Below are 12,169 nucleotides of genomic sequence, written 5' to 3'. Positions count from 1 at the left end.
TTTTTATAAGTACTATGGTTCCCTTAAATTTCGTTGATCCAATTAAGTTGTGCATTAAACAAGCATATAACTACTTTTTTTGTCCTAATGTAGAACAATATTAAACATTGTTGATGCGTAAATGTCCATCCTGTCATCATTGAACTTTGTTCTTTACATAGACGTAGTTGATAACAAAATAAGATAACTTTGTCGGTAAGAGTACAAAAGAGATATTAAAAAAAACAGGAAGTAGTGCGATGAATCAATGATACAAAAATAAGGTTATCTTGGTGACACGTGTTCTTATATACCAATCAAATTCGATTCTATCATTTCAGATAAACTCTATTAACTCATTTAAAATCATTCAAAGCATGATCGTTAGCGATGAAAGTCGATAAAATGATTTTGTCGTTACTTTTTGTATTACTAATAATATGCAATCAATGCCATGGGTTCTTACTGGACGACAGAACACCAGTGCCAACAAACACCGCGTCATCGGCACTGGAAGAGCAATTGAATTTGATATTAAAAGTACTAGGAGATGAGAAGCAGTCTCGGATTAAACTCGAGAAGAAATTTTCCCAGTTGCAAAACGAGCTTCTTGCCACACAACAGGGTGCGACACAAAATTATCACATTGAACTGAACTTTAATCATACTTTAGGAAATCACGCAAGTTCTCTTATATTACTGGAAACCAAATATAATAATCTCCAAAATAAGTATGATTTACTTCAACTGAAATTTGACGATCTTAAACAAAACCATTCTACTCTTAGAGATTATACACAACAAATAGAAAGTGCTTTGACCGGATTCGCGGATCGACAAAGTATTATGAATATCCATAACGAAACAAAGCTTTTGGAAAAAGCATTACAGGCGAATGAAAATAAATTGAACTCTGTGATAACAGATGTAATTGCCAGAAAACAGGATTTTCTAGCTCTTCTCCAAAAAGCTGACACAACAGAACAGACACTTACAAATGCAACACGTGACCTGCAAAATGAGCTGTATTCACTAGCTTCTAGACAAAATGCGACAAATGAACGTTTTAAAGAGTCTGTTCTTAACTTAAAAACTGACCAGGAAAACAATACGAGTATGAATGTAGGCAGGCAAATAAATCCAGGTATTAGGTTTTTATATTATATTTAACCCTGCCACATTCTGTACGTGACTACCCTAAGTCAGAAGCATATAAGTCAGTGGTTGTCTTTTTTTCTAATATAACATATTTTTTTCCGTTCATTATTTTGTACTGTAACATTATTTAGGCCGTTTTTTTCTCGTTTGAATTGTTTTACATTGTCATTTCGGGGCCTTTAATAGATGTCTATACAGTATGGCTTGCTAATTTTGTAAGGCATACGGTGACCTTTAGTTGATGATTTCTGTGTAATTTGATCTCTTGGGGAGAGTTGTCTTATAGGCAATCATACCAAATCTTAATTTTATAACCACTTCCAAAAATGGGGCGCAGTAAAACAAATCTCTATCCAAGTTTTCTTTTAATATGCGAGACGAACAAAAAAAATATTGCATTTCAGTTAAACGTTGATGTGAAGTTTAGAAAAAAAAGGCACAATTTGCTCTCATTCGAATCCAATGCATGATATATAACACAATTAATTGTCTGTGCTTCTTCTACGTTCATTTTTTTCTGGTATGGCATTTAACATTTCTGTCATGTTATAGTTTTTAGCATTAAATGTAAGTAAAAACCCTTGGCCGTCCTTCCGACGGTCCGTCTATCTTTTCGTATGTATTTTCGTCCGTCCTTCAAATACTTGTTTCCGCACTCATAACTAAGTAACCCTCATCTAAATGTTATGAAACTGATACACAAGGCTTAGAAACAAAAGGAATAGGTCCGGTAATTCATTCAATTTGTTTATGTGAAAGATTTTAACTAATTTAGTCATTACAAACGCTCCAATTCAAGCTTAAAAATGAAAAATCTATCAAATATGCAAAAAAACGTCACTTTTCAGTTGGTTTTTGTCAAAAATGAAAGTGACCGCATCCGTGTACATCCTCAACCTTTATATATGTTATGTATTATCATCAAATACAACTTACATCTCAATATTATGAATGAACACGAATGTGGCCACTTGATTTTAAGACGGAAACCGTCTAAATTTAACTAAAATGCTGAAATTGTTAAGATTTCGGTTATTTAGCATGACTTTATGATGCTATATTGCCCAATATGTGTGCATTATATTGTCAAAAACAGTAATTATTAATGTAGCAGAAGCATTCTTCTTTCCAATAAATAGCTAAAAGATTACATTTTCACAATTTTGTAAAATTGCTCTATTTTTTGGGCCAAAAAGGGGTCTTACTGAACCTACTTCTTTGGAGACGGAGTACATTTTTTTACAGTGAGTCACTTAGTGCAAGAAAATTGGTACCGTTAATTTTATTACTACCACTGGGTGGATGATTAGTCCCCGAGGGTATCACCAGCCCAATGGTCAGTACTTCGGTACTGGCATGACAATACGGATCTTTTGTGTTATTAAAATTTGCTGTTACAAAACATTAGAAATTATTAGAAATTAAGGAATGTATCTCCCTCATGCAAAGCTCTGATTTCTTTCACGGATTTGGCTATACTTTTTGGACCTTTTTGATGATAGCTCTTCATCTTTTATATAAGCTTTGGATTTCAATTATTTTGGCAACGAGCATCACTGAAGAGACATGTATTGTCGAAATGCGCATCTGGTGCAAGAAAATTGGTACCGTTAATTTTATTAGTGTTTTAGAATTCTTAATAATAGATAATACTCTACTGAATCACAATAATTCACAAAATTTTTGCACAGTATTACATTGTTCAGACATAACGTAAATTGACATAGGACAAGGAATAAAAATCACTTATGGTTGGTTAGCAAATTGTTGTCATTGTTAAATTCTACAATCTAAAGGATTTATATCTGTTTTGTCTTAAGTTCAAATAATGTAACAGTCATTCAATGTCAAAACTATATGTTATCCTGACTTGTGTTGAAACATTCAACGTACTTTTAATTGCATATAATATCACAGGGGTTCTTATATTTGAGGTTTATATATTTTGTTATTAAAGAGAAACTTTTAAATATGGTTCTACAGTGATCCCAAGTATGTAAGCTTTCATTTAAATTAAATGTAACAATTACCAAAATATTTAACTTTTTGACAAATATACAGCTGTGCGTACCTTATATTAGGAAGTTTTTCTTTTAAAATAAGAACTACGTTATTTGTATGTAATTCAGGTCGATGTCTAATTAGTGGTTCTACGCCAATGCCATAAGCATGATAAGGACATCAAATTGAAATATTGCTTTATTTTATTTTTCAAAAAGACTTAATTACTACCATAACGATCATGAATATGAATTGCATACGACAAACGTTTGTTGTCCCAATTTCATATGAGACACAAAATATCAGTAGGTATAGTACTGTCCCAGGTTTTACGTTATAAAACAAATATGAAGTTGTTCAAAAACAAATCAATAGCAAAGAATTCTTAATTGAGAAAAAAGTAAAAAACACAAAAATACTGAACTCCGAGGAAAATTCAAAAAGGAAAATCAAAAATCAAAAGGCAAAATAAAAAGTCCAAGCACATCAAACGAATGGATAACAACTGTCATATTCCTGACTTGGTACAGGCATTTTCTAATGTAGAAAATGGTGGATTGAACCTGGTTTTATAGCTAGCTAAACCTCTCACTTGTATGACAGTCGCATCAAATTCCATGATTACATTGTCAACGATGCATGAACAAAACAAACATACTCAAAGAGTAAAAATGTCAAAAATAGGGGTACAACAGTCAATATTGTGTTATCATCTTAATATCACTACATAAACAACAAATGTAACAAAGTAGCACAAAAAGGCATACATCAAATTCAACATTCTCATTTTGCTTTTCCTATACGGTTGAATTTATCTATGTAAAGTCTACCCATAAATGAAAGAAGGTTTTCATTACTGGTGTAAAATTGCGCGTTTGAAATTCGCACAGGTAAACATAAAAATAATTTTGTCGTATGACGGCATACATAAATGCAACCTCACGTAAAGTAGATATAACAAAAAAACAGACTTACAGTAAAAATAATAAATAATTTTATAATGGTGTGGTTCAAAGTATGACGGGATACATAAGTACAGTTTCACGTCAAATACGGCTGAATTTATCTATGTAAAGTCTACCCATAAATGATAGAAGGTTTTCATTACTGGTGTAAAATTGCGCGTTTGAAATTCGCACAGGTAGACATAAAAATAATTTTGTCGTATGACGGCATACATAAATGCAGACTCACGTAAAGTAGATATAACAAAAACCAGATTTAACAGTAAAAGTAATAATAATAAATAAAACAATGGTGTGGTTGAAAGTATGACGGGATACATAAGTACAGTTTCACGTCAAATGTATATCATAAAAAACAGACTAAACAGAAAAAAGTAGTCTTATTGAATAAAATAGTTTTGTCATTCATAGCATGTCAAGATCCTTAAGTAAAAGTAATATCAATAAATGAAATAATTTTGCCGTTCAAAGTATGTGGTTTTACATAACCACAGAGTCACTTCAAATGAATATTTAAAAAGACATACATGTATAAAAGAATACTATAATACGTAATTAAGATGATAACAAACGTCAGTACGCAAAATCTATACTTAAAGACCATCTTGTATTATTTGTGAAGTTGATACGGAATATTTATCAACAAGTTCTGGGTATCTTCCGATGAACTTTTTTAGAAAAAGTTATAAGTGCGTCGACTTATAACTGAATACCACATGGCACTCACTACACACTTCTCTATGCCTACATGTAGGGACATCTGTACAAGCTAATATATCGGCATCGTCAGTTATTCTCCCGTTTTAAGTAAATTTGCTTAATAAAATGCTTTCTACGATCATGTTAAGTCTTTTGTTTACTTTTACTTTTATTATGATAATTTACAGTCTGACAATTCTATTCTAATGAACGTACAATCAGTAATAAAAAAAAATCTTGAATAAACGGATAATGTAAATGTCAAGATCATTGTGCATCTTTATATAGTCTCTTTTTAAATGCTACTTAGGTATTGGTTAGTTTCCGAAAATGTATTGTACTTAAGAAATGATCAGCACAAACGACGGTCTTTTAATTTGTTGTTCTGAAATATTATCTTTCTATAGGATTTCATCTTATTCATATATATCTTTTATTGGTATTGTAGCCCAAATTATCTTATTTAAATCTGCAATAATCTACAAGGTTGTTCTTGTCTGCATTTAAGAAATCGAAACAAATACACGCCGCGTAACCGATGATAAGGTAGTAATGTTAGTAAGTTACATTTGAAAATGTATTAAACTGATTTTAACGCTACAAAACAAAGTAACCCTCATTTAACATATTTTTATAATTAAAAAGCAAACAGGTTGTGAATATCTCATATTAATGATGAAAAATATAATGTTATGTTTAATTTGCCATTTGCTTTATATACATTAATTATAATTGATTGAGTGTGAAATGCAATTGTGCAGTCTTTGTTATATTATGTCTGATAGTTTATATTTATGGAGGAAAACGGAATACCTTGTTACCAACCTTCAGCAATAAAATGACAATCTTAGTAAAATTATAATTTCATTTATGTTAGATGTATGTTTCATTTCAAAACGTTATTCAGATTGGCTACAGCGCAATCTCTCACGTTATTCCTTAATCAAACTTACACATAAAATTTATCATTCACGATGACACGAAGTTCCACAATAAAGTGCACAGGTAAATTAAATAAAAACTTGATAAAAATCGTGTTTTAATGATCCTAGCTTAAAAATGTTAGTTATAAGTATTAAATGCTTCTTTTTGTAACTTCATATGGTTGAAAAAGCGTTGATCGTGTGCACATTTTTAGAATGAAGCGATTCCGCGCTTCATACAAATTGTACTTCGGTCAACGCTTTTACACCCAATTAAGTTACAAAAAGAAGCAATCAATTCTTAAATGAACGTCTGAGTTGAAAACACCTTACTATGAACTAGGCCGAATTTCCACCCTCATTTTTCAACAGGGTAAAGATAGCTTTAAGTTGAAAACAATGTTATAAAACATGTAAAATTAAGCAACTTATTCTATTGCATTAAACAGCATATGTATGCGGTTATTTGATTATGTTTACTTATACTGGTTTCATTTCAGTGGCAGTAACAGTTTGTGCATCCGGAAAGACTTATTCCTCTAGTTCTATTATATTGTTCCCGACTATTCATATGAGCAATTCTATTACACACAATGATGTAGCAGAAATTGGAACCACTGGAAAGTTTTCTTGTAAATCACAAGGAATTTATCTTATATCAGCTTACATAAAGAATGGAGCGAACGGAGGTGGATACCCACGACTGTATAAAAACAGCGTTGCTGTTGCAGATATTCATTTTACTACAAGCGCTGACACGTATTCGATAACAATTCTTGAAAAATTATCCCTAAGCGACACCATATACATAAAGACAAGCGGTTCTGTTACTGTAGGCGGAGGCTTGGATTCTTGTATATCAATATTGCAGATTACGTAGTTTTTTAATGCAAAATTTAAAAAAAAAAATTTAGATATATCATAATTTTAACCATGTGCAATTAACTTCTGTAATTATATAATAGTTGTTAACAAAGATATTTTTTTTCAAATTTATATATATTTAATAGTTATATAACGTGAAGGATGGATGTATTTTGACGTAACATAATGCTTAATTTGTGTTGACAGTGCTATTTATTAACCTACAATAGTTCACTTTCGAGTTTGTTCTCCACCAGAAAAATTATTCGCGCCTTTATGACGTCATTAACCAGATAGAGGGAATCGCCTGTATCCCTGCAATATTAACGTTCATCAAGCGTCTTAGTGATGTTCATTGTGCAGGATAAACTAAAAATAATGTTTTTCTGTAGGCACTTAATTACAATTCCCAAGTGACAGCAGTGCTGATTGTCAATAATACAGTATCATAATTTTCCAACCACTCGCTCAACATGGGAACGGAAGTGACGATGCCCCTAAACGCACGAATAATGTTCACTCAAACCAAAAATTTTGACGGAATTGCATCGAACTAGAAAGTTGTTTATTCTTTCAATCAATACTCGCTTCTTCTTTATATATTGTAACAGAAAAACTGGTTGGAGATAACTTTCTGACGTATGCTTAGTTTAACAGTATTGATATTATTATGTATAGTAATTACAATTTTCAATCTTTATTGATAACATTTGTCTAAAGATATCTAATCCATTTGTCAATTTTGAACAATAAAATGTTTAAACTAAACTAATCTATATTTTTGTATGTAATATTTTTAATTTTAATTTTCAATTTTTGGACTAAGATTATCAAATTACAGATTACTATGGTCCGGCACTAAGACGGTCCATAATATGATATGGGTTTGAGCATAGATGTATTACATCTATGGTTTGAGATTGTTACATGAGTTTCTACGGATCTGCATTATATTTTCTGCGATATATGAATGTTGTTCGATTTTTACCCATTATCATATTTATATAAGACAAAGATTCTTTAACCATTCTGTTATAATTTCAACGAATTTTTTAATTCATTAGTAATTCGATTCTATTGTGGACCTAACGCAAAGTTTAAAGATGACCATGTAATTGGCTTCTGACAAATCGATTAATTTCTTTCACCTAATATACGTTCCATGTTTTTGTTCTTCTAAAAATTGGGTAACTTTGAAGATAGTTTGAAAAAAGTCCTTTTGCATCCGCCTAAAATTTGACTTAGTATAATAATTATTTGTTTCAATATTTGTTTCAATGTTTATTTCCCCTTGGTGAACCTTTTTTTGATTCCACTAGTGTGTTATGGAAACTAGAGCGTTTGTTACCTCTATGTGGTTGCACTTGTGTATCTTGGAGCTTTTGTGTACTGTTTGAGCTTGCATTAGTTTACTATTTGTGATGTATCAGTGCGTTATGGAGCTTTTGTACTGTTTGTGGTGAAAATAGTTTATTATGGAGATTTGGTGTACTGTTTGTTGTTGCATTAGTAGAATAAGAAGATTTTGTGTACTATTTGTAGTTGCACTTGTGTTTTATGAAGTCTTGGTATACTGTTTGTGGTGAAACTAATGTTTAATAATTATGGAGCTAAAATGCTCTGTGTGTGGTTGTATTATTGGAATACGGATTTTTGATGTACTGTTTGTGGTTGCAAAAGTGTTTCATGGAGATTTTGTATACTGTTTGTAGTTGCACTTGTGTATTATGAAGCTTTGGTATACTGTTTGTGGTGAAACTAGATTATTATGGAGCTTTAGTGCTATGTGTGTGGTTGCATTATTAGACTACGTATCTTTGGTGTACTGTTTGTGGTTGCAATAGTGTATCATGGAGATTTGTTGTACTGTTTGTAGTTGCACTTGTGTATTTTGGAGCTTTGATGTACTGTTTGATTAAGGGGATGGTTTGGAGCCTACAAACATGTTTAATCCCGCCAAATTCCGTATTTTCATGTTCAAAGTAAAGAGCCTATCAGAAGACGTGTTACATCCAAAATTAAATTTTTGACTAATATCTTATCTACCCTTATAATTTATTCTAATTTCTACATTGACTCGTATATATTTCGTTTATCATTGCAATTAGACTTTATTTTTAGCTTTTTAATTTGATTTAAGCACGTTCATTTTATTACAATGTTCATTTCCTTTAAACTATCATTAATATAAAATAAAATATAATTTAACTGTAATGACCGGATTGTGTTTGCCATTAATACATCCAGGCTATACGCCTACTAATTGGTATACATTACACTGTTTCAGAATATCAAGTTCCATTCAGAGGTCATTTCTATTTGAAGGTCATAATGACTTGAATGCGCTTTTTGCCACGTATTCGTATGATGATTTATGACAAAACAATAATACAAATTTTAAAAAAATGAGCAGGACATCAATAACATTTTTCTGACGTTATGACGACACGGCATTGACTTGAAGATGAAGGACAATAATAAAAACGTTCCATATTTGGGTTTTACCATGTATTGATATTAATATTGTTTCGTGTACGTTTACTCCATATCCTTCATAATTGTATACGACAGACTGAAAAAAATGCTCCATACTACAACAAAAAATCAAAACGTTTCAGGCAGTATAGCAAAAAGTAAAATAAAAAAAATACTGAACTTATAAGAGGAAAATCAATTTAGAGAGTTCATAATCACATGGCAATTTCAAATAACAAAAAGCATAAAAAACGAATGGACAAGAACTGTCATATTCCTGACTTGGTACAGGCATTTTCAAATGTAGAAAATGGTGGATAAAACCTGGTTTTATAGCGCTAACCCTCTCACTTTGATGACAGTCTCATCAAATTCCGTTATATTTACATCTTGCGTTAACTAAACAGACACAATAAATAAATAGTCAAAATATGGGTACATCAGTCATCATCGTATGACAATTTTAAAAGGGACAATTTAACAGAACACAAAAACATCTATCTACAAACACATTCATTGATTTGTGTGTCTAACGTCAGAAAATTTTATACGTCACATAAATTTGTCGTTTAATGTGCATGCAAACAATTTTAAAATTTACATAGGCAATGTTAGCATATAGGGTTAAAAAATCAAAAGTATGTAAGAATAAATATAAGTCGCATATACAAAGCACTACACCAAAAATTGAAAGACAATACAAACACATTGAAGAGATATACAAGTACCGAGCCACGTCAAACGGATATCACATAAAACTATTCAACAGTTAAAGTAATATTAATAATAGAACAAAGACAAATGAAAGAACCATAAACACGTTGTTAAGATGATAAACAACATCAGTACGCAGAATCTATGCATCAAGACCATCGTGTATTATTTGTGAAGTTGATACGGAATATTTATCAACAAGGTCTTGGTACCTTCCGATGAACTTTTTTAGAAAAAGGACGAGACGTTCTTTGACATACCCCTGGTTCATTAACTTTCTACTCAGACACTGATGACGTTTTACAAAGTCTGAGTAGGAGCTGCAAGCTCTTGAATATCGAATAAATTGGGAAATATATATCCCATATGCAAGTGAAGTTGGTATATTGCTACTGAGGTGGGGGAAATTTATAATTTCAAAATTAAAATTGTCATAGATTCTGGTACTGAGATGACTGTGTAAGTCAAATTCGATATATAAGTCTAAAAATGAGGCGGAGGAAGCCGTGTCTGTTGTTTCTTTAGTCTCTAGTTCTGGGGATATATTAATGGAACCCAATCAGAAAAGTTCGGATTGTTTATGGAAAGAACATCATCAATATATCTGAAAGTGAAATTGAATAATCTGGCTTCTTTGATCCTCTTGTTTTTGACAAGTGTCTGGAGGAACTCCGATTCATAAGAAAATAAGAAGAGGTCGGCAAGAAGAGGCGCACAGTTTGTTCCCATAGGAATGCCGACAATTTGTTGGAAAAGTCTACCTCCAAACTCAACAAATATGTTGTCGATAAGAAACTCCAGCATACTGAACACTTGTTCTTCTGTGTAGCATGTTCTACCTTTTTGTTTGTCACTATTAACGAAATACGCCTTATGAAATCCCTAAGTAATAAATTTATAGCGTATGCTACCATTTTTATGTTGAAAGGCATTGTGGATTATTTCTTTACGGCGATTTTTCAATTTCACATGGGGAATGGTGGTATACAGGGTTGAAAAATCAAAAGTTTTGATAGAACTTATTTCAGAAAAAGACCGAGATTTAAAATTGTCTAGAAGTTCTTTAGAATTTTTAAGAATCCACATATGGTTAATACCACTACGAGAGTTTCACAGTTTCACCCTCTTTCACTGCGGAAAGATCTTTAGTCAATCTAATGGACAATTCTTTAGTGGAACATGAAGATGAGCCAGCAATATACCGTTGTTTGAACGGAATTTTATGAAGCTTTGGCATCCAATACAAACAAGGTAAGTCCTCCGATTTGGTGTTCAATGTAATGTTTATTGAAGCCATGAAGGACTTATGATTTGCTAAAATCTCATCCTTGTCAATTGATATGTCTTTGTATGTGGGATTACCTGACTGCTCCTTTATACCCAATTCTTTTACAAGACATTCATAGTAATACGATTTACATACAGAGACAATATTATTTGAAGCTTTGTCCGCAGGAACAACAACATACTTATCATGAAGAGATGATAGACAGTTCATGGCCTCTTTGTCTCTGAAAACAGACTTCGGTCGATCGTTCGTTGTGAATGCGACGTTTTATCAGAGACCTGATAGTTTTAACCCATTCTGACAAAGTGTCCAGTTCAACTTCTTCTCGCTTAGCCCATGCTCTGGCGTAGTCCTCAATGGAATCCATAATTATTTTGAAGTTATGGTTCCAATTGATGTGTTGGGGTTCTTTAAACTTAGGACCATGAGAAATCACCTTTCGGAGATTTTCGTGTTGAATTATGTTTAGATCCCCAGTTATAACATGACCAGAGGGGCTGTAATTATAAGGCGAGTGGGAACAGTCACATGTCGAAGGTTTTTTTTATGTATTGTTCTAGGTCAAGGTCCTGCAATGCTTATTTATAGTTAAAAAATTTAGGTGTAATGGTTTTGGTGTAACTGTAGGATACAATAGGAACAGACTGATTTTGAAAATGAATAGGAATTTTAGATGTTACCTCCTTGTGATGTAGAACGTTGCAGATATTGATTGCATCAATTCCTCTATTGGCAAAATCAACAGGAAGGAACTTCCTTCTTCTCTCATGTAAAGGTTCCGATCTAACTGGTTTGAAAAGACGGAAAAGAGCTACATCACAAATGATACTGACTAGTCTGTATATTCAGAGGCGTAGCATCCTAATTTATATTGGTACGGCAGAAAATTATGATGGGTCGCGAAGCGACGCATCCCGCCTCGTAGAGGCGGTTATTCGGCAAGGGGTTCGGGGGCCGCTCAAGGCCCCTGAGAAAATTTTAATAAATAGTGCAAAATCCTGCATTCTGACAACCTCCAGACACATAAATTTGGTTCTCTAAAACCCTAGTTTTATGGGCAACAATTTAAAATATGACTTTTTTTTTTAAAATCAAAATATAAA

At 32.2% G+C, this 12,169-nt stretch overlaps 1 long non-coding RNA gene across 1 annotated transcript; it reads left to right on the top strand.

The window, feature by feature from the left end:
• Window positions 1-406: 406 nt before the first annotated feature.
• LOC143057114 (uncharacterized) lies at window positions 407-7,357 on the top strand. Its single transcript, XR_012972638.1, has 2 exons — window positions 407-1,123; window positions 6,226-7,357. It is a non-coding gene; the product is annotated as an uncharacterized LOC143057114 (long non-coding RNA).
• The last annotated feature ends 4,812 nt before the right edge of the window (window positions 7,358-12,169 follow it).

The sequence above is a fragment of the Mytilus galloprovincialis genome, chromosome 13 (genome assembly GCF_965363235.1).
Source record: "Mytilus galloprovincialis chromosome 13, xbMytGall1.hap1.1, whole genome shotgun sequence".
In the NCBI taxonomy this organism is placed as follows: domain Eukaryota; kingdom Metazoa; phylum Mollusca; class Bivalvia; order Mytilida; family Mytilidae; genus Mytilus; species Mytilus galloprovincialis.
This window is presented reverse-complemented; position numbering and strand designations above follow the sequence as displayed.